The following is a 24,561-nucleotide window of genomic DNA, read 5'->3' on the forward strand; positions in this document are numbered from 1 at the left end:
CCACATGCAGTTAGCCTTAAGCATGTAAGTAATTAAATTTAAAAACAAGAGAACCACTACCTGTTGAAAATGTCAACAGAGATGCCTGTCTGTTGGTCTGTTCATGATTGAGGTTTCAGACTGCAATAAATTTCACAGACTAAATATTCATTTGGTGATCACTGAACACACAGTGCTGTGGAACAAAGCAAAACTTTCAGAGTCAGATCAAATAGGTACAAGACCTTTTTGACAAACCTTGTCTGTCTTTTCAATAAGAGGCACAGCATGCAGTCTATGAGTTGATATACAAATCTATCTATAAATTGATAACAAAAGTGCGAGCTGTCTTCTAACCCAACAATGAACACTTTAAGTCTTTTGCCTTTAGCATGAGTCCTTCCATGTCACCCACAGATTTAGGCTTTGCTTCCCTTTGTCCTGTGCTTAAAGTAGCATATTGCTTAAGCATGGATCTGTGATAACATGTCCACATGCAAAAATTTCATAACAGTTAAAGCTGCCCTGGTTTATTCAGGTTTTGTCATGTTTCAGTAAGACCTGGTCAGGAGAAGGCATTGCAGTGGCATTCTGGTATTATCGATGATGTGCTGAGAGTAGACCTTGCCACTGCTCTGTTGTATTTTTTTTCATAGCTCCAGAGTAGCGTTCATGCAGAGCGAGAGCTGATAGAATTAGCTGTACTTGGGCATTTGGTTCCCCTATATGCAGTCACTGTAGCAGGAACAACCTTATCTATCTCTCAGCTCTGTTTTTTTATACACCTCTCTTTTTTTTTTTTTTTTTTTAGCAGAGGTGCAGAAGAGAGAGTGTCTTCAGATTTTTTCTTCTTGTTTTAAAAAGGCAAGTTTCATTGAAATACATTTTGAAAGCTGAAAAGGAAAGTCCTCAGGCTATGCCAGGTTACTGAGGTGTACACTTCAATGTGCAAGATCAAATTGGAGCAGTGCCTTTAGATTGCAATTCCCTCCAACTTCATTTTGAAAATTTGAGCTGGTGCCAGGTTACCACTCTGCACTTGTTTGGCTCCCATATAATTTACGCATGGTTTTTGCAGTCAGTTATGTTGGTATTTTATGCTATCTATTGATTTTATATTTCACTAAGTATTTTATTTAAAGCACTCCAAATAGCTCTAGATTTATGTTTCAAAAGTCAGATGTTAAGAGAATTTTATAAATGAAAAATAATTTGGAAATCACCAGATGATGATTTTTCTGTAATGATTTAAAATATTGCTTGAAGCGATGACAGTGATCAGGGCAGCAAATGATCCACGAATGACGTCTGAAGGAAAAGACGCCAACACATCAAATGACAGGTGGGTTTTCCCTACGTAATAATAATAATAATAATAATAATCTATCAAGCAAATTTAATTTTAAGATGAAAGAAGCTTACTCAGCTCCTAAACCAACGACAGAGATTAATGAGAATCAATTGAAGCATTTAAAAAGAGTGCAGGGAGAGAGCTATTTTGGACCTCAAATATTCATCCTGTCCCTGATAGAGGCAGAAAAGAAACTGGAAAGGCATGGCCTTACAGAAAGACCTATCAGATGAGTAGCTTTCATAATTCTTTTTCTCACTCAGCAAGAAACTGTTGTGTCGCATATCTGTGTTTATATCCATATGTAAACACACATCCTGAATGTGCTTACGTTATACGTATGTAGCCACAATTTGTATCCATATGTAAACACACATACTGAATGTACTTACATTGTACGCTGTAGCCACAATAAAGTGTGAGGAGAGATAGGGGTGAAAATACTTACTAAATGAGACAGACACATTAGATAGCTCCCCCCTCACAAAATCTCTGCTGAAATTAGATACGCTAGTCTAACTGAACCATCCTGCTGTGGACTTCATGACTCACTATTGTTGATGATTTTTGTGACTCATTAGAAAAGTCCAAAGAGTTTACTGCTCAGAGTCTACATCTCTTGTTTGTCTGACCTTTGAGCTGGCTTAAAACCCCACTGATTTCAGAGTCCTCTGCAGAAAGAAAAGCGTACCTACATAGATTTTGTTACACAACACGGATTTCAATGCCTTTGGAGCCTGAGAATTCAGTACTAGCATTATTTTCCCTTCTAAGGCTCCTGCCACATTTATTTTCCTTCCTGAATTAACTATGACTCTTGGAGTTTTCTAGTGCTCCATGTATTTCTTGTACCTCTATTCTTGCTTGCATAACATTGACTTTCAACATTTTTACACACATTTAGTTTTGAAGGACTGAACTCTCACAGATGCACATTATTAAAAAGTAAAACGAGAAAATCCTTCTTCATTCATCTAACAGCAGCTATGGAATTCCTCACTAGTATAAACCTACACTTACAGAAGTACTGAATGACCAAACCCCTCAAAAATAAAAAATAATTTCTCCTGGTTCCAGGTGATTTATATTGCTTTTCTTTAGGGCATACCAGTTGGAAACAGATAGCTCTGTATGTTACATCTGCTGGAGTTTCTAACTCATCCATAAATGAGCTGATCATACCTGAGGATAACATGATGGAGACTGCTAGACAAAGCTGACTGGCTTACTTGAATATGGTAATGAATATTGGTCATCTATTGGGGTGAGAATCGGGACTTAAGAGCGCTGCAGAAAATTGTTTTTCTTCATAAGAGCATTTGTATTCTGAGTTAGCTTCTCAGCTTGGCCACTTCCTTGGGCTTTTTTTTTTAGCAGTAGTTCAAACTAGCAAAATACATAAACCTCAGCTTATGCTCAACTTAGACCTTGGCTCTTTTCCAAAACCACTTTTGTAATTTTTATACTCCCATGAGTGTTCCTGCTCTTTCTTGGGTTCAACATGGGGTTAACAAGCCTCTTGCATCACAGCATTTTTCAGTGTTCACACCTGCTTAGGCAGTGAGGCTGTAAGAGTCCTGCTGTGACACAGGGTTCAGTGCAGGTATAAGCTAGGAATCTTTTCTAGCTGCAGGTACTAAGGAACCTTTGCAAATCGGGTCCCAGCAGCGCTTTCAAAATGCGCAAGCTCTGGATAGTGTTATTGAGAGGAAAAATCACAAATTTGTATTTTTTAAAATCTTGTCTTATACATATACAGTTGTTTGTGGGTTTTGTTTGTTTTCACCCAATGTTTGCCAAAATTATGTTCAAAATACATGGTTCAAAACCTCTTTTCTCTCTCCTCCTCTCCAGTACCTATCACTGCAACAAAGCGAGAAAATATTTTAGAAAACAAGGAAAAAGTACATAACAGGAAACTTCTTTATGATAACAGCATAGACCAGTTCTAGCACTGGTCGCTATTACTTAAACTTTCTACCAGTAGATTTGCTTGGTTTAAATGAGTGCTTAGCAGTTTAACTTTCCCACCCAAACAGAATTATATAATCACAAAACTATCTTAGGGCTTTCCTGTCAGTATTGGTATATTCTGACTCTGTCGCATGGGCCAAATGCTAGCTCTTCCCAGAGCTGAGTTTTTTTCCCCAGAACTAGTTGTAAAAAAGAAACAGAGGAAATCAAACCCAGTGTAAGCCAATTGACTAATTAGCTGAAACTCGGTATCCTTTCCCCATGACATGCATTTTAAGTCAGGGCTGGAAGTATTGAGTTACTCAGGTAAAGTATCCTGCGTGTGCTCCTAACAAAAACAAAGGAATTAATTGTATAAGTTTTTTTTAACCTCGCATTTGCAATGAGCTAAGAGCTGCCATGTGGCTTAGCTGAAGCTCACACAGGATATGTATGAGTCTCCCTGTATTTCTTAAAAAAGTGAAGGTTAAATAATAAGTAATGGTAGGTGATGTAGAGGCATGTTTGTGCATCAGTATGGGTTTTTTTGCTTAGGCTTGTTTGCAGGAAACCACTTAGATCTGGCACTCTGCCTGATTTATACTAAAACTTTCATGTTTCATAAAGTATCTTTGAAAACATTTAAAGAGCTGTTGGAAAAACAATATCTCATCCGTTTAAGATAATAATCCTGTTTTTGAAAAACTAAACATCTAGCAGCATTGCTCATATATTTACTGTATCTTAGTTCTCTTGCCTGTCATTAAGTTCTCAGGCAATAGCTCTTTCACTGACCGTTCCTTCCCTTGCCAGTACTGTCTAGAGCTTTTTGTTTTCAGAGGGCTCTCAGTTTGTTCATTTGTTGTCCCTGGAATGGATGAGCAAGCTTTTGTATGGATCAGGGCATACTGATATGCAATATCAGTCTCAATTTTCAAAGATACTTTGCTGCATGTCATAGAACGGCAGGCTTCTGCCTCCAGCTTGTGTTTTGGTAGGTAGGTAGAGTCCACAGATTAATCAGGGCTGACATAAACCTGAGCTGGAAACTTGAGGTAGGTGTTTAGTAGTATTCTTTAATTTGGAAGTAATCTGGAGTCCTGAAGATTGTCTCTTAGGTCTTTTGCATTGCTGGTTTTGTTTAACTCCATTAGCTTTTAGACTTCAAATAAAAGTTTGATCTGACAAGGACCTTCAGCTGAGATGAGGTCTTGCAGAAGGATTTCCTATGGGACCAGCAGGTGGAATTAAGAAGGCAGAAGTCTTTCCAGTTTTTATAAGACCCCATCTTTGTCACTGTGTTCTCACAAAGATGTGGGAAAGGTTCCCCAATAACTTGTCTTCACCAAGGGCAAGTCTTGCCTGACCAACCTAGTGGCCTTCTATGATGGAGTGACTACATTTGTGGACAAGGGAAGAGCTACTGATGTCATCTATCTGGACTTCTGTAAGGTCTTTGACATGACCTCCTAATACTGAGAATCCTGCCATACTGGGCATGTACGTGCACCCCCTTTATACTTTGTATATAACCGCCAGATGACCATATTTTCCTGTCACCAAGTACAAGATTTTTTATTTAAAATAAACTGTTAGTTTCAATCACAAGAAAATAATTTTACACTTTTAAGATACTAACAAAATTAACAAAGCTCCAATATTTGTCTTTTTTCATACACGTTTTACAGTAACCCACTGTAAGAGGTTTGTTTCTTATAGACCTTGTTTCTTAGGGGAACTCTCTGTGTGATTTGCTAATTCTTGTGCAGGGTCAGTTAGCCAGTATTATCCCTTAAAACATGGGCAACTATTAGCAATGTTTTGTTTTTCTGCATGCCCTGTTTAGTTGCAGTAATGACATCATAGAATTTGATGGCACATTTAATAGAAAAGGCCAATTTCTTCACCGATAGACATTTTAGAACCCCCTTTGAGTGTGAACAAGGCTTCACGGGATGTACGTAAGAGCAAAATCTGGCCTCCGTTCCAAATCCACTTTCCAAAGTATTCATGCCAATACTGCCCAATTTTTGAGATCCAGATAAGCCCACTTTTAAACAAAGACAGACGAGAAGACGTGGGACTCTTGTAGAGACGCAAGTGTGGCATTATGGAGACACAACAGCAGTTAGAAAGGAACTTTCAGTTACACCAGCAGGCTTTGGATTAGGCCCTAAATGGAAGTAAATGGGTGAAAATGTCATCGTGAAGAAATCTGCACATAAATCAAGCTGTTTAGGAGAGAAACAAATGGTATGGGCCGAGTTCTTACCAACATAATGCAACACAACCAGTGACCATCATAGTCTACCAATGAAAACTGAAATCCATTACTCGCCCTAAGCAATGCCGAGCAGCTTGCCAATTATCCAGCAGCAAATCACCCCGCTGTCATTCCCCAACACATACTACTGCCTTGCCTGCACGCTGGAGTTCCTCCACATCTGTAAATGGAGCCCGTCTGCACTTTTGCTTGCTTCTCTGTAACTGCACTCCTTGGACTGTATATTCCTTTTTCTGGGCTTAGGGCTCAGTATAGTACAAGCATAATAAAAAAGTGTTATCTTCTTCTGTGCAATGCAAACACAGGAAAAGTTCAAACAACTCAAAGAGCCAGAGGTCCCAATTTTTGCCTTCAGGAGGAGCTCTTTCTTCAGTATTAGGAGAGCCGTATCTTAATGGCTTCGGTTCTGCAGTTTCTTTGCTAAGCTTCCCTGCACGTCTTTGCAGCCGTGTCCTCTGACTGGTGACGAGCACACAGGGTGGGAAACAGCGCACGGGAAAAACCACGCACTGTTATATAGCAGGATGACGGTAAGCACGTCATAGTTGCATTGCTTAGGGATAAACCCGTCTGTAATACACCTGTTGTGTGTGTTTTTCTTATATGGTGGCTGCCTGCATGAATGCTAAGAGGGGCTCTCATCCTCCAGATCCAGGCAGATATAAATGAAGAAAGCAAAGAGAAAGGAAGATTATTTTCAGAAGAAACAGGCATCTCTGATGGGTACTGTAAAAATAAACCTAGTTATACTGGCATAATTTACACGATGCTCCTAGCATCAAGCTCTGCTATACTACTAAAGTAGTTGCTTGTAGCAGATCCCTGGCATCCACAAAATCCAAAGAAGAAAGCACGCTGTTGTCAGGAAGCTTAAATTCGCCATATAGGTGTTAATAAATCAGAGAGGGCTGAAAACCCTCCTGTATACGATAATTCCAATTGCTTCAAGCGCAAACAGAACACAATCCTTGTAGGTTATCCTGACCTGAGCCAGCCCTCTGCAGAAGAGCTGGCAGAAAGAAATGGAGAGTATGGAAGATGAGGAGCATCTGTGCAATGAAACCCTGCTATCTGATCTGACCATGGGAAGGGGCAGTCATGGTTTAATGTAGAAAAAGGACAAGATAACTGGCATCAGTGAAGAGGAGAGGGACCTTTATCACAGCTAAAACATTAAGGGGTGCTGCTGTTGTCATGAGGATGATGATCCTGCTGTCACAGCGGGGAACGCTGGGTTCCGCTCTGAGAGCTGCAGCGAAGCCAGAGCAGTCGCAGGAGTGCCCGGCATAGCCGCCACACCTGCCATTAGCTGGCAGGCCCAGCCTCTGCGCCTGGCTCTCCTGCGGGCTCACCTGTTCCATCTTCCGACATCCACAATTGTGTTGATTGCCACGAGTGGTGTGAGCCCTTCTTTTCCATCCCCCATCTCCTCCCCCTATTTAAAAAAAAAAAAAACAAAAAACAAAACAACACACTAATCAACCAAGAAAATAACAGTAAAAATGTTTCCTCCTCTCGTTTGGTACTTTGGCAACGGCATCTGGCCTCCTCTGTTCCCTCCTGGTCTCTCTGGCCCAGGAAAGGCACTGATGCGTGGGGTGTGGGCCCAGCCCAGGGCCTTTGAGCTGGTGAGGGGCCGGGGCACTCGGCACACAAGGGCGGGCTGAAGGAACGGCCTCTGGTCAAGAGAGTGGTGAGGCAAGGGAGCAGGTTGCCCAGAGAAGGTGTGGGTGCCCCATCCCTGGAAGTGTTCAAGGGCAGGCTGGCTGGGGTTTTGAGCAACCCAATCTAGTGAAGGGGACCCGTCAGCCTCACCTCTGTGCCTGGGAAGATCATAGAACAGAGCTTCCTAGAAGCCATGGCACATGGAGGACAGGGAGGTGATTCGAGAAGACAGCCAGCGTGGCTTCACCAAGGGCAAGTCTTGCCTGACCAACCTAGCGGCCTTGTGCAGTGGAGTGACTGCATCAGTGGACAAGGGAAGAGCTACGGCTGTCATCTAGCTGGACTTCTGTAAGGCCTTTGGCACGGTCCCCCACAACAGCCCTCTCTCTAAATTGGTGAGATACAGATTTGATGGATGGATTGTTCGGCAGATGAGTCGAATTGGCTGGACGGTCACATCCAGAGAGTAGCGGTCAATGGTTCAGTGTCTGGATGGAGATCAGTGACGAGTGGTGTCCCTCAGGGGTCTGTATTGGGACCAGTACTGTTTAATATCTTCTCCAACGCCATAGACAGTGGGATCGAGTGCACCCTCAGCAAGTTTGCAGGTGACTCCAAGCTGAGTGGTGCAGCTGACATGCCTGAGGGATGGGATGCCATTCAGAGGGACCTGGACAGGCTGGAGAGGTGGGCCTGTGTGAACCTCATGAGGTTCAACAAGGACAAGTGCAAGGTCCTGCACCTGGGTCGGGGCAACTCCCAGTACCAAGACAGGCTGGGGGATGAAGGGATTTGAGAGCAGCCCTGCGAAGAAGGACTTGGGGGTACTGGTGGATGAAAAACTGGACATGACCTGGCAATGTGTGCTCACAGCCCAGAAAGCCAACTGTGTGCTGGGCTGCATCAAAAGAAGCATGGCCAGCCGGTCGAGGGAGGTGATTCTGCCCCTCTACTCTGTTCTGGTGAGACCCCACCTGGAGTACTGCATCCAGCTCTGGAGTGCTCAAGCACAGGAAAGACACGGACCTGTTGGAGCAGGTCCAGAGGAGGGCCACAAAAATGTTAAGAGTTGGGGTTGTTTAGCCTGGAGAAGAGAAGGCTCCAGGGAGACCTGATTGTGGCCTTTCAATACTTAAAGGGGGCTTCTAAGAAAGATGGGGACAGACTGTTTAGTAGGGCCTGTAGCGATATGACAGGGGGTAGTGGTTTTGAACTGAAAGAGGGTAGATTTAGACTAGATGTAAGGAAGAAATGTTTTACGATGAGGGTTGTGAAACACTGGACCAGGTTGCCCAGAGAGGTTGTGGATGCCCCATTCCTGGATACATTCAAGGCCAGGTTGGACGGGGCTCTGAACAACCTGCTCTAGTTGAAGATGTGCCTTCTTATTGCAGGGTGGTTGGTCTAGACGACCTTTAAAGGTCCGGTCCAACCTAAACCATTCTACAATTCTATGATTCTAACTTTTTCTGTAATCTTGCTGATGAAGGAAGCAACTTCCTGTAGCAGCTGAACTCTCCAAAGGCAAGATAGCTACTTCCAAAAGGCAGCACTCCTGATATAGCCTACTTGTTAACTTCAGGGGCTGTGAAGAGTGATATCTTTGTAGAGCAGAAACTGTCTTATTAGTTTTACTAGTCCCTACACTGCTGTCCTTAGTTACAACTGAGTGGTCAAGATACCAGCTAAAAACACTGCCTCTGGCCCTCAGGACTTTATACCCTTTCCTCCCACCTATTTATAAGGAAATATGGATCTTCTATGTATATCTTGAATTTTCAAAGGAGCCTCTCTCTGAAAGGGGTGGGTGACAGCCTTGATCTGACTGAAGGTAATGCAGACCTGGATGCTCATGAGGCTGAAGCTGAAGTCCTGTGTCACTGGAGAACTTGTCACATGAAGATGTGCAACTAGAGCCATGCAAGATCTGCATGTGATGAAATCATTACCTGGTCAGTCTATTGTCTGCAAATCTTCATCTGTACTGGGTAATGCTGCAGTCTGCCATGTCTAGCTGAGATAAAAATCATTTAGTGTCCTTTCATTTCTGATCAGAGCCCCTGATTAACATTTATGAAATAAGGGAAAGAAATGAAATCTAAAAGAAAAGAAAAAAAATAATCCCTCACAAATAAGTAAAACGAGACAGCAATGCTGAGGCTGAAGTCTTCTGGTAGCCTGACCATTGCTCTGAAGAACTCTGAAGGCAGAACAAGATGCCTTTGGAAAGTATTTCTGGTGGCTGTGAACAGGCAGTTTTGCTAGCCTTTGGTGAGGTAGGAAAGAATATACATGTTCTAGATTCCTGGAAGTAGGACTGGGCCTTTCTGCTACTGAGAAATTTTCAGTTCAGCTGTTAATGGAAAGACAGGGATTTTCCAGTTTTGTGATAGCACAAATTGATTTATAAACCTGATCTTTCTATCTGTGACGTTTCCTTTGCGTCCACACACGTATGTCTAATAGCCACATATCAATTTAGAGAGCAGGTAGATAGTTGTTTTATCTTGTTGCTGTTTTTAATATGATTCAATAAGTAGGCATAACAGGAGCAACTACGTGGGTGATAGTCATTTCTGCAGAGTTTGCCATGTCTGACGAACAACAGCCTGCATGCTGAGAAGAGAGCCCTAGCAGGGCTGTTGTAGTAAAGTGAAATGTTCCCTCTGTCTCGATCTTTTGCAAATACTTTTATTTCCTGCCCTGGGTGAATTTCTTGAACTTAGCAGTTTACCTTAACAAATGAATTGCTGTTTCTCCTTAGGCACAAACAGCCACTTGTGAGTTTCTCAGCGATGCAGGAACGGCCAGACTTCAGGGTACTGGGCTTGTCTGTTGACTCCAGACTTGCACCACAGATCTGTTTTGGTGCATGGCACCGGTGATTTAGCTGGCTGTGAAAAAAACTGTGGGTCAGATTAAGATTCAGTCTACTTGCTTTTTGCTTCTGTTGATTTCCCTGGTTTGTCATATAGTCTCTTTCCTTCTCTCTTCCTGCTACATCTTCTTTGGCCTAAAGGAGCCTGTACTGCCAGACAACTGCTTACACATTCTCCTTTTTTGTCCTTCTCTGTGATAACACAACCAATGTTGGCAGAGTCACACAAGCCTCTGTTTGCAGGAAAATCCGTGTGAGAATATAGCAGAATTTCAAGAAAGTATTTTGGATTTCTGCTAGAAAAAGGCTAAGATCCTTTCAAAGATCAATGGCTATAGAAACTTCTGTTCTTATCAAAGCCACTAACTGTCTACCAGACAAGATTGTTGAGAGGTGTGAGAGGAAAGACCAGACGTTACAACGTCTCAGGCTTCATAAACCCTGAGATACTCTTCCCCTGTCTTCAGCAACTTGAAACAATTGTGGTTATGTCAGTTCTGTCAAATGAATGCTATGACAAATGATTTCAGTATGGAAGGATAGCATGAAATCTGCTTATAACAGTCTTTTTTCTGTAAGGATTTTTCATGTTTAGTGTAAGCTCTCAAAATCTTCCATTAGGTAAAACTGAAGTTAAATCCTTATATTATTTATTTATTTATTTTATTTATCAGAGGCCTGGGAAAAGGAAATAAAGCAAAATCCGAGAGCAGGGATGCTGTGAAATAGACAGACTAAAGGTGACTACGTTGTCTGGCCAGAATTTTTGAAAGTGATTCATAACGTTAAACTTCAGTATTTTTGGATTCCAGGCTAAGTCACCAGAATGAAATTTGGTATCTAGCAAGTTGTGGATATCCACCGACCATCAAATGGAAATTACATCCATTCCGTAAAACTAATACTTAATTGCCATTAAATTCAAAGGTAGGCTGATAATGTATTTTCAGCTTTACTGCCATCCTTCTGATGTGCACACAGTTTAAGAACACTCACTAAGTGAGTGTCGTTAACGTTACCTATGGGTTTGTGGCAAGGTTTTACTTTTGTGGTAGTTAAGCTCTCATCAAAGCACTTGAGATGGAGACGTGGTTATTGTCCCTTCAGAGGTTAACAAAGATAGGTCAAAATAGGGTGCTAAGTTAATTATCACTCGGCATGGAGGAATAGGGGCTCATGGGGCTAAAAGGCTTATTCAAGTACAAAATCAGGAAAGAATCTGAGCACTTCTGCATTTGAGCCTTTTAGCTGTAGTGATCTAGGAAGAATTAAATCCTCCTTGTATTTCTGTCTCTAAAAGGATTATCATATGGCATTTTAAGGACATAAAAATGAGTGATATCTCTCTGAATATGGTTTGAAAACTTCACGAGAGTGAAGTGCAAGCTGAAAGTCGTTTTTGCCAATTTGTTGACTCATGCAGCGTAATCTGCACATTGCGTTATGCAATAGTGGCACCCAGTGGAGGCTCGAATTACAGCAAAGTTTCTGTTGCTGCTGGGTAAAGCTTGCCCAAATCTACCCCGAGTTTAGGACTTCAAGCACTGATTCAGGAAGGTAGGTCGATGAGGACCAAAGCAATGCATAACTTAAATGTTGATCTAGAGCAAGAACTCTTACCTGTCAACTGGGCTTTTAATTTGAAAAGTTTAGGCTCTCTGAGCTTTTATCTATCTATTCACAACAAATTCTGGATAGTGTGAGGGCCTTTTTCCTACAGGATAAACCCTCTGCTTTAGCTGCATTAGTTCAAAAACCTTAAGCAACATCTAATGCAAGAGCATCCTGGGGAGTGGAGGAACAATACCCTCTACTACTGCCCTGAAAGTACTGCTTGAACAGTGACAGTATCAGCCTCAAAAGCTTGGATAGAAAGTGAAGAGCAGCAGAGCAGCATGTGTGCATGGGGGCAAGGGGGAACAGAAGGAAAGCAGGGCTCCTGCTTCAGTCGCACTCTGGCTTTAGATGCAGTAGTCTGAATAGGCTGTAAGGTGTGTGAGAGAGGAGTGAGAACAGGAGGAATGCCAGATGTGTGTCATGTAGGTGGGAAGAAAGTCTCTAGGGAGCATATTTTAATGTTTTAAATTCAGGCAATGTTAACAGTAGCACCACCAAAAATAAATGGACATTAACAATAAGCTGTAAGCACATCAAACCCCCTGTAATGTGGAGTCCTCGATATGTTACAATGTGCATGGAATGTCAGATTTCTCTGAAGAATATATTATTTACTATGAGGCTGGTCAACTCTGCTCCATGGGGAATGAAGCTGTATGTGTCATCTTCTGTTTATTGTTTTCTCAGGAGTCATGTACTGCAAATAGTTGTCGTGAGCAGGGATTTAGGAGTAACTGACTTGTAGTGCCAAAGAGAACTGAATGAATTAGAAAAACATTCCTGTATACCTAGTGCCATTGAGCTCAGATTTCAGTTCCAGGTTGCATGCCTACTCAGTGCCTGGTATTATCAGAAAAATGTGAGATGCTTTGGCATTTTGGCCATGCTGGAATTATTTTAGATCTGCAAGGAGAGGCTGGATGCAGGAAAGCATGTTCAAGTAACTGTTGTTTTGCAGTCAAGAAAGAGTTTAAGAAAGGGAGAATGACTAATTGGACCAGTTTATTTACACACTTTGGCATTGTTTTCATAAATGCGAAAGTCATTAGGCAGAAGAGGCTGCTTATTAAGTGCATGCTCTGTCACTGTTGCAGTACTATATTTTGCAAGTGATCCCATTAAGTCACCAGGACTTTCTGTTGATTAGGTTACTATTCAGTGTAAGATATACTCCTATAATTTCTGGAGAAATGACTGCTTATTTTAATGCTAATAGGTAACATCATTACAATGGCATTTATCCAAGCATTATGTGGCAGTAGGTAAGTAGATTTTTATCTTCATTTTATAGCATAGGGTGTGAAAGCAAAATTAAATCACTCCAGAGTAAGAAGCTGCCTCAAATGTGTGACATGAACTTCATGGCTTATCCAACATGATTTACTACTGTCTAGGTTGAGGAAGGAAATATAATGAAAGAGAAGGCAAATCAGAGCTGCTAGAATAGGTTTGCAATTTATTTTTGAGCTAGATATTTGTTTTGTTCTGAGCAAAATTATTAAAAGCCATAAGACACCTTTTTTGTTACTCACTGAAGATTGCTCCCATCTCATCCTGTATCCTGAAAGAAGAACTGGGTTACAAGTCACAGGATCGCACCTAGGAAATACTCATGGATGAAGCCATATGTCTCCTGACTTCCTGCTCCTGTTAGAGGAATTTATTGTATGTGTTTAAAGGCTGCAACAAATTGCTTTTCCCCTTACTCAGAAGAGGATTTTTGAGGAATTGTGCCCCAGGGAACTGGCAGTGTTCGAATTCCCCAACCCATGGCACTTCCGTGCTGCTGGGTCAGATTATGTTGAGAAGCACACCCTACACCTTTACTGTACTCGCTTTGCCATCTAAGTTGTACTGCAAGCAATATTGATGTTACTCTGAGTAAAAATGCTGTGTGCTGTTCATCTTCCCTTCAAGCTCCTTTAAATAACACACTTGCATCTAATTTTTGGCACAGTTTTACCACTTCCCTGCTAGAAAGATTTCTGTCTTGTATGAACTAGTCAAAATGAAGGACTTGCCACAAAATGTGTGAAGAAGGTAAGGCACCTAGGACCTAGGGCACTGGAGAAGGCATTAGGGCAGAGAAGTCCAATTAATCAGATGAAGACTTTCATCCTGAAAAAGGACAGGTAATTGAGACATACTCATGTAATTACAATTGATTTTGCTCACAGAAAAAAAAAAAAAAAAGACTCAAAATATGGCAATTGCTGAAAGTGGTAATGGAAAAGGAAGTAATTTTAAGTAGAGATGACACTTTTTTCTTTCCTTTTACCTCTTAGTTGTTAAAGAAAGCTATGAGTGCTGACTTCTACTCCTAAAAAGAAGCCAGTCAGGGTAAGCCTATAGCAATAAATGGTATTTCAGAGTTGCAGGAAAGAGAAAATAGCATATATAGAGAGATAGGAAAGAATGTAACAATCAAAGACCTTTTCAGTAACATGGATTAAGATTTACAATTGAATTAAGGAAGATCAGTTGTTCAAGCTCATAAAAAGATGAGTGATTAGACTCCCCCCCCCCCCCCCTTTTTTTTAAGCAGAATGGTTTGTGGCCAGCTGTTCTGAACAGAAACATGATTGAACTTTCCCTTAAAATGCTTCAGGCTTTGGAGTAGGTACTGTCTTGCATTTACCTTGGCCATTTATCTTGGTTCTTGGTTTGTAATGACTTCTGTATTTTACCTCTGGTTAAGGTGCTCTTCAGTAAGACAATCAAGGATATAAGCCATAATAAAAGCCCAGCCAATATCTCTTGCAGCTGGGCAACTAGTCCATAATGGCTAGCAATGGATATGACAAAGAGACACCCTGCAGGCTTTGTGCATAAGGAATGGGAAGCCTTAGCTTTCTGCCATGGCAAGGACCATCTAGAAGGTAGTTTGGATCTACTTTGCTATAAAGGTACTTTTGCTCAGTGATGTGACTAATGAATCTCTAGAGTTCACGGTGAATGGATTTTTGGATCTGAGAAGATCTGAGTGGAAATCAACAGCTAATTGGAAGCAAATGTGCTGTTCTTAAATTCCCTGGATGCATGATAGAAGATGCTTTACACAGCAGTTTAAAAAGTGTTTCAGAAAAAGACTTAAAAAACCCCCTCTGCATTGCCCTGATGAAGTCTAAATGCTGTTATAAACATACAGGTTCTCTTTGGGGTCTGAATGTTAAATGTAAAAGCTGTACTCTCTAAAATTGTGAACCAGTCATTGTTACTTCTAAGATTGACATAACAGTGACAGGAAAGAAAAGCAAGGTGGAAACTCATTTAAAATTTGTATATATTCAAGGGCAATATCATGTACGCATGAATGGCAACCTAGCTGTTTTGGGACTGTGAAGATACATCCAGTAAACATACTGATATTTAATAGATCTCACAGTTAACAAAATTTCACATTGTTGTGACAAACTTCTGTCTATAGGTTTTCAGGAAGAACTGCTAGAAGATGTTGAGTGAAAGCATTTAATTAGAGTACTCCAACAGTGTTGTTGCCATCTTTGCTATTGGGAATATCAAAAATATTTTGATGTGGAACAATATAGAAAAAAATGCTATTGGTATTTGATTTGGGAATTAGGAAAAAACATAGTCATAGACCAAAACCCTATGTGCTAACTATTGTATGTACACACGCACATACCTACAAGGCCTCTTCAAGAACTGACAATTCTATAAATATTTTGAGAACAAAAGCCCACTTGTTCAATGTAACAACCGTTGTTTAGGTTATTAAACAGAACTTCAGAGCAGGCACTGTGAACAGAACATCTAGCTGTCTAGGCAGACTGAGCGTATTCATAACTGTGAAGACCTATCGTGAAATTTGGGACAACATGGGATGTGGAACAGTTCTTAGCTCAACTAGGTCTTGATCCTGTGGAAAAACTTTTATTGGTGGCTCCTAACTTCACTGGGGAACGATAAGACTTGTGTTTGTCATATGATTAATGTGCCTGAATTGCAAGGCACATGTCACACATTTTGAGTGAGACTAAGCCCGTAGCATGCTCTTTGTTCATGGAAAGTGAGAGAGACAGTGGTTCTTAGCACACTAGAGACTCAGTCCAAGACAAAGTTTTGAATGATCTTTACTAGAACATCTCTACTTCTAAGTAAGTTGTATGTAGAGAGCAAAAGAAAATGTATAAGAGATATTGGCCTGTACTTTTTGTTTGGAGGCTACTAATCTAGTGATAAGCAAGAATAAAATGTGTGCGTTATTTTTAAAAATTCTTTGCACTGATTATTCTTTTTCTCCCTGAATCCTTGTTGACTTTGAATTTGGCATAATTCATTTATGTTGATTCTTGTTTTGTATAGCTTACCTTCTTCAGCAGACATCAGTCAAAGTAAATTTCAAAAATATGCTGAATTCATTTCTGGTAAAAAATAGTGGGAATGATATAACACAGACTTTGCACTGGCTTTTCCTAGCAGTTGCTATTATTGCTTACAGTGTTAGCTCAGTCTTGTTGCAACACTTTCCCAAGGGTGAGAAGAATATGACCAGGGCTCTACCTGCTGCCCAATGAAGCTGGACACAGCTGTACTGTGAGAGGTGACTGAAAGAACTTCCAATCCTAATATAAATAGAAGCATGTTCATAATTATTTCTTCCCTTTGTTCTTTGTCAGCTGTAGAGCTGAAATGTTGTAAAAATATTTCTGTTTTAATATTTTATTTACAATCTGAATTATTCTAAAATAGATTCCCAAGCAAATGACATTTATTGTTTGTTAGTGCTGTTGGAAAGGGAGAGTGCACTGCAAGCAAGTCTCAGGAGAGAATCCAGTAAGCCACTATTTCATTCTAGTGTCTAGCTAGGCACTGTCCTTCTAAACAGCATTTTCTTCTCCCAGACTCTTTGATCTTAAACAGAATTTGAACTCTTTCTAGAAGTTTGGTATACTTTGATCTAAAGTTATGTTCTTTGGCCGCAAGTGTTTGGTAGTTCGATTTCAGAGTGACATGTTTATACCCCTGTTTTCTAGTTGTTACGCTTTTCTAGTGTCTCTTCTAGATATCCCATGACGTTATCTGTGCTTCCCTCTGAAACAGAAGAGAATGGGTCCTAATCCTGGGAGCCTCTCTTGGAGCCAGGGGAAGCCCTGTACTGTTCTATGGAGACCTGCAGTGGCTCTTGTGTTATTTATGGACTGGCAGGTGGCAGAATGAAGCCTGATCACATGAAATTTCTAGCCCAGACTTGGGCTTTACAGATCTGAAGGATTAGGTTGGTTTGGAATATGGAATGAGAGTTTTTACTGCTTATGTGAAGTGAACCTTGAGTGTTATTGGGGAATTCTAATATTTTGTACTTATTAGTTGTTAGGTTCCTTCTGTCATAACATCTCTTGTATTATTCTAAGAGTGAACAAACTGGCTCATAGATTAGGGACCCTATTCAAAAAACAAGCAGTGACTGGATGACAGAATCAGAACAGTATTTGGGACCTTCCTCAACAACATGCTTATTTGCCCAGATCTGTGCAGCTTCTTAGCTAAAATATGGCAAGTTGAGGTTTTATCTTTGTCATAACATAAGGCTTACGCATTTTTCCATCTAAAATAACAAGAGAAGATACTGGGCTATTGAAGCTGGAATCTGATCACTAGGTAAATTTATTTTCAGTGAGTTCTGACATGGTTTTCTGATGTGAGATCAGTTTATAAAAATAAGCCTGACTTGCAAATACGATTTTGAACGGAGACTGGAACTGCTCCTGTATCAAAGTGCTATGTTGTAGCTATCTTTGCTTGCTGAAAAAATAATCTCTATTGAAAGTGTAACCAAATATATGGATTTGTTCCTCCTTCAATGCAGCATTCAAACACTAGCTTAACTTTAAATATATATGTTTGTTATCCTCGATAAGAGAGACCTGGTAAGGCAGTAAACAATATTGAGTAGTAGAAAAATCAAAATTCAGCTTGTAAAAATATTCCATTTTGTCAGTCTCTTAGCATTGTCCTTATTTCTTCTAATATATAATATAGCAACTATATTTGAGCAAAGAGCAGTACTGGGAGGTGTTAATGGAGAGAAAAACCTCTGAGATCATTTTACCTGATGGCTCATAGTAGACCTCTGACTGCTCATAAAGATTCCATGCAAACAGCTGATCTTAAACTTGAATTTCTTATGCTTAAAGCAATTCTGAAATTATTTTATTGCCACTGCAGTCATAGAAATAAATCAATGTTTGTAGGAGACTCAAGGAGATTTTCCTAACTGTCAGGAGAGGAATCTTAGGACCAAATAGCTTGAGTCTGCTGCAGCCAGTAAATTTCCATCAATTTTCTCCAGATGAAAACTGCTACTTTTTTACTTTTTTGAAATTCTTGTTTGAATAAGGGTAGCAATTTCCTCTGTTGTTATTACAAAACGAGTGGACTCTTATTGAGTTGCTCACCAAAAGTTTTACAGCTAAAGTGCTGTGAGTGTTTTCATTATAAATGGGTATCATAAAGCTCTATAACTTGCTTATAAAAATTCTCTGCCCATAAAAATCTGGCACATACAAGGTTGGTTCTGGAGCTAATTAATTAATTGCTTACTATTATATTATATACTGTATTATATATCATATATTATTAATAATATAAATATTTATTAATTAATTTAGTAAAATAATTAAACAGCCTTTGTGAAGTAATGAATGTAGCAAACAATTATTGGTGCCTTATAATGCTTTTCTTAAAAGCAACAAAAAATTTTAGAAAGAACAGCATGGCTGAAGCACTGGCAATTATGTGAATTTAGACATAAAAGCATTTTTCTGAACAAGTTGCTGTATATATTTAATACATTCTATTAGATAAATGTCCGACTGTTATGGCGTGTTTAATTAATGTACATGTGATTCAAATACTGTAGAGGCCTTGCAGTTCAAAGACTCTGGATATTTTTTACGCTAAACTGACTGACACCTTTGAAATGAGAAATATTTGCAGGAAAATTGTTTGTGTAAGGATCTGTTTCTGAATAGATTTACAGAATCTCATATTTAAAGTACGAGTAAAAAAAGCGACATCCTGTGCTATCTCCGTTGCTCCTTCTCTACCTTTCCAATCTAACTCTCTACTTTCTTCTGTGGGGTTTAGATTGTCATACTTTGAGCATAGGTTAGGGTTACGTTTGTTTCTAACGTCATGGTGTAATGAACTCTTCAAGAATTTTAACCTGATGAGAGGAGAATTTGTATGTGAAATTACAGTAATAATTAATAATAATAAGCCCTTTTATTAACTCTTGAGCATAATCATGCTAAGGTTTGAAAGTACTGACTTAAACACATCCAGAAGTCTAGCAGGAAGATTATCAGATACTTTTCCTGAGAGAAGAAAGACACTATGAAGAGTCAGATTAGCTGATAATGACTGATTCTCTGGCTGTGACCTCCATGCTGCTCTTTTTGGATAGAGGCATTTTCTCATTATTGTAATAGATGAAGAGGGTCCTCTAAAAATGTGGCATGCATGGGATTTTTTTTTTCTCACAAAGAGGTACACTAACAGACACTTCTTGAAAATAAAATCCATGGTGTCACACCAAAAACTAAATGATACAAAGTAATCGAACATGTTGAAAGAGTGTTCTTGTTTTTAAATAGCAGACACCAGGTGTTTGAGAATATGCCCTCATGCAATGAAGTGTCTGTGACATTATTTATTTAAAACTAGATGATTGGAGCATGTTTTTTTCAGTGAGCACATCTCATTTTCTGGAGTGCCCTGCTATGCATAACCCTGGAGCCCCTGTTTGTTTATAGGAAGAGTTGAGGTGGTTTTTTTTCTTTTTCTCAGACTATGATCCCCCAGGGTAAATAAAAATGAGGGCTGTGTGAAAACTACTAATGTATGGTCTTTCCCTAATTCAGACTTCAGGTCCCAGTATCTTGTTCAGCATTCTTATATAACACATGACAGTTCCTCTCATCTTGTTCCTGAGTCCTTTTTGTGTCTGTGTGGCTTCATTTTAATGAAATTCAGACCCCAAAGTATAATATATAAAGCCTTATCCATTATTTAAAAGAAACAAGCATATACTTTCTGGAATTTGTAATGCAGATATCAAGAAAATCCTACAAATAGGAATAGATTCCTGCAACTTAAAAACAAGCCACTATATCCAGCCCTCCAAAATGTAGGGCAAAAGAAGCTGAGAAACCTTTGGCTTCTGTGATGTGTCACATAACTTGAAGAATTTAATCTCTAACTTTATCATATGGGAACACAAATAGTTCTCCCCTATTCTTACATGCTCCTGAAATTACTGCTAACACAGTCATTATTGTGATTGTCTTTTAGCTGTGACAGAATAAGAGAATGTTACAAATGCTGAGTACAAAGGCCATTGCAAATGTCTTTTTTTTTTTTCCAAGCCACCGTACTCATTTGTGCTCAGTAGTTTTCCTTCTGTTTTATCAATGCATCCCAATTCTATAAACACCAACAGTGGTTGAGTAGAAGGGTCTGAACTACAGATGACTTCTACATAACTGCAAGTGGATTCCGTTGCAGTCTCTTCTCCTTCTGCCCTTTGTAGCCACTCAGCAGCTATCGTGTAGAATAGGAGGCATGTGAGGAGTAGATCAGGAAAGTTGAATGTATGCTTGGGTGGTTCACCTATGCTTGTAGAGGGTAGTTTGAAGCAATGTAAGCTGTGATTTACGCGAATGGGAATATGTAAGCTGCTAGGCTAATAGCAGTGCAGTTCCTGGCTTCTTTTATCAACTACAGAAATAATACTTTGAAAGACTGTCTTACCCTTCATATCAATCCTCAAAATTGAGGGAGTTCAAAGCCAGCTATTCCCTTATCCTTGAAGTGAAGACAAGAAAGAAGCCTGGATGTTGATCTTATTGATTTTGTCCATTCTTTCTGTAAAATGACTTATTCTCTATTACCTCTTTGACAAACAGTTTTACTTTTTATCTGCAACCAGCTTAGAGCATCTCGGCGTGCCAAAGAATATGCAGTGTGAGGTGACTACTTGACTGCTTTTCCTAGGTCTAGTAGGGAGAAAACTATTTATCCTAATAGAAATACTATTTATCCTTTCACTCCTAGTCAGCCCAGAATAAGGAACTTGTTATTTCATCTTGCTCTGCAGTTTGTTTCTTCCTGCAGCATGGCTGTAAGGTTGCTATTTAGGTATTGCCACATTTAATGCACCCTTTAAGCTGATACAGCCAACTGTCTCCTTTTTTTTCAGAGAAGGTTGAGCAATTTTTTTTTCTTGCCATACAACAACATTCCTCATATAGATCAGATCATCTTCACACTGCCCCTTGATGGCTAAACACAAGGAAGAACAAATACCTCTTCATTAGCTTGACCACATTCTGAAGGAGGGAAGTTTAAAAGGGAAGCTTTAGTTGAAGTTGCCATGAACCAAAGCACCCACTCACAGCCAATTTAGATACAAAGCTAAGATTATCACCAGCAGTTTTAAAGCTATTGAGATAGGAACCATTCAACCTTTATTCAGCCCCACACTATTCTGTAGAGTATACAATATGGCTTATAAATTAGGTCCCATGGCCACTGTTATACAGCAGTAGTTATAAAAACCATTGCAGTTTTGTTCACTGGTCACTGCTGCTGCCATGGAATTGCTGCAGTAGCTTTGATTACTTGGAATAGTATTTGCGGACATTTTAATGGCATCGCTCTATTAATATATCATCTCACTTTAAAAATAGCTGACCAAATCTTCATCTGGTATAAATCAGCACAGTTCTCAGTTAGTGGAACTAAGGAAGTTTTTATCTGCCGAGCACTTGGCAGGGCAACTGTTCAAATATGAAAGATCATTGTGTGCAAGGTAGAATATTTTTGTCTTTTTCCCTTCCTTTCTTTCAATGTAGAAATTAAACAAGACTTGTAGGCCTTCTACAGGTACAGAATAAGTTACAGAAGTTGACATAGGATATACCTCAGCCTTAACGATCAGGAATTCATTTAATGAGCAACAAGTCATCAAAATAATGATATCTGGATTCTGCTGGATGACATTTTCAGTGGGGTTGCAGAATAGTGGAGTGACTTCATGGTTCATGCGATGGTCTGGGGAGTGAAGTAGATTGTGTTCAAAGAATGCTGAGCAGGGGATTCAAACATTTTCTGAATATGATAGTTTTTCCTTCCTTCCCTCTCTGTCTCCCTCTTTCTCATCCTATAAATGTTAATGTCTTTGGGTTTTTATCCATCTATGCAGTCTCTATTTAGTCTGCTAATGTTCATGTCTTCACCTATATAGTTAACCTGTCCTAGCTTCAAGTTGGAGGTGCAAATACACAACGTGTGTGAAAGGGTAAAACAAACACAACTCTGATCTGTCAGTTCTTGACTGTTTAATGCAGTCTCTGCTTTTGAAATTCTCCTCTACCCTCCTGGGAAGGTTGAGGCAACATTTAAGAGGTGATCCCCTTTGTGATTTTGTTTCCACATTTGCTGTCTTATATCTGGATCTTAGCATCTCCCTTCCATTCTTCCTTTAAAACTGCTTTGCAATCAGCTGGTGCTGCTTACCAGAAGCACCCAGTTGTAGGCTGATAGTGTTATCCATGGATTTGACAGTCAGCCGATAGCCTGCAAGTCTCAGCAAGATGACTTGGGAGATCAATTTAGAGAATGCAAAAAAAAAAAACTTTGAGAAAGTTTACCAATATGTAGAGATCATCTGAGCGTTGAGAGTGGGCAAACAGGAATGTTAGAGAAAGTCATAGTATGAGAAAAGGCCTTCGGCAGCATTTTATACAAATAAAGACAGACATTATTAAAAAGAAGGCAATGGGTCTTGGTTCCTGGAGTGGCATGGAAAGCCTGCCTTGAACCTCCTTGTGGAAAGCGGAGTTAAGACTGTTATTGTGTGTAATATTTCAAATCATGAAGTCACTAATGCAATTCATCCCAAGTTCAGTATTGGTATCTTTAATAGATGTCTAGTTTTATTTACTATTTTTAGGAGGAAGAACAGGTACACTGAAGAAAGAAGAGGGCTGCCCCAGAACTCATTCTTTCCTGTTGAAGAGAAAAGAAATTATTTCCTTTCATAAGACTTGATCTATGCAGTAAAGTGGTCACGTATTTATTTTGTCACTTGGATTAAGTTTCTATAACAGGGCTATGCTTATAAGGATGTAAGTTCCTGGCATTTTTCCAGTTATCAATACTGAAATATTAGTGATCAAGCATTTACTGAACGCCATTCCTCAAATGCAGGGTCTACACAGCATCTTGTTGCATTCATAGAATTCATTTGTTTGCATTATCTGGCTAACTGGTTCTTTTGTATTGCCAAGGTGATGAACAGATTTGACATTTAGCTGATTACTTCACCAAAATTAAACAGAAAACAGGGCAGCCATCCAAAGTTCCTTTCAGTGTGAAAGCTAATTATAAAAATGCTTTGAGCAGCAATTTCTTTTTGGATGTTAAAGTGCTTTTATTAGATTGTTCCCCTGTCATTTTAAAATTTATTGCTAGACACTTATAAATGGGGTTGCCTGCTGGAGTAGAATTATTTTATTTTATTTTCTATATTTAAGATGGGAGACAAAAGTGTATAGAGCAAATTTTAGGCTGAATTTGTTAGTATTTTACATGATTCTGAATGGAAAGGAGAAAAACTAACTAGTGCTGGCTTTCATGGGTCCAAAATATGTATTTTATCTTTATGCTGAATAAAAACATATATCCACTTCTATTTACAATCCAGCAACTCCCAATTTCCAAAAACAAGTACTTAACAAATAAAAAAAAATCAAATATGTAATTTAAAAGTTGAGTACAGCCCTCGTATTGTTAGAAGCTTCTATTTCATAGTGTAGATATAAACAATCAGTGGTGACGGAAAAATCTAACCATGTGCTTGTACCTGTCTTTCATAAGCCATTACTTGTTCTGAAATAGCATAAAACTACTCTAAAGTCATTTTGTCGAGGTCATTGAATAAGAGTTGGCGAAGTGAATTTTAACCAGTAAATTCAGAGCTGAAGATTGCTGTATCCTGTTACCAGATCTTTGAAGAAGTTTCTTGTGAACTATTTTTTTAATGCCTTGGAATATATTTAACTTTTTATACTGACTGTTGGTATTAGCGTCCTTTGGACCCCAGACAAGGTGTGATCTGGGGAGATTTCAAGGTGACAAAGTTGGGGGTTTTTGCATATGATATTGTCTAGCACACTTTGGCTACTAAATCATCTTGTGAGGACATATATTAATTCTTGACACTGAGATCTATTAATATACCTTGAAGCCAAGTGAATTATGTGAATCTGCTGTTTCAAGCTGTAGAATTCTGCCATAACTAGGAGGAAATATTTTGGTGTAGGTAGATTAATGTTGAAAGCTTGTCAAGAAAAAGTTTAATGTTGAAAATTTATTCTTCCTCTTCTTGCCAGTACTTGAGCTTCTATACTAAATCCCATTTGTAATCTGAGGAAAAATAGAGATATAATTTCTTTTGTATTTATCTATGTTATTAGAGTTCCAATGATATAGTCTATTGCCTATTAAAAAGTGCATCCCAATGAATGATCTTCCAGAGGGTAATTTTTGCTCCCATCAATCTGAGAGCTTTTCTTGTAAAATACAGTAACTGTCAGTGCTTATCAAATAATTTAATTCATGCCCATTGCAGGATAAGTAATTAAGATAACTCAACCTTCTGTATTAATAAATAACAAAAACATGAATAAGAGATTTGCTAAATACCCTTTGTGGAGATAATGGATAGGACTTAATGTGCATGTTCTGAGGAAGCTTTGAATAGACAGAGAATGCAGTCTGAACAACAGACCTAAGAAAGAGTCTTAG

At 39.4% G+C, this 24,561-nt stretch overlaps 1 protein-coding gene across 1 annotated transcript in view; it reads left to right on the top strand.

Moving 5' to 3' along the window:
- The window catches only part of INSC (INSC spindle orientation adaptor protein), a 140,467-nt gene that overhangs the window by 91,426 nt on the left and 24,480 nt on the right, over positions 1–24,561 (top strand). The window lies entirely within an intron of this gene.

This window comes from Nipponia nippon, unplaced genomic scaffold (assembly GCF_047370975.1).
Source record: "Nipponia nippon isolate SJK-2023a ecotype South Korea unplaced genomic scaffold, ASM4737097v1 scaffold_10, whole genome shotgun sequence".
Taxonomy (NCBI): domain Eukaryota; kingdom Metazoa; phylum Chordata; class Aves; order Pelecaniformes; family Threskiornithidae; genus Nipponia; species Nipponia nippon.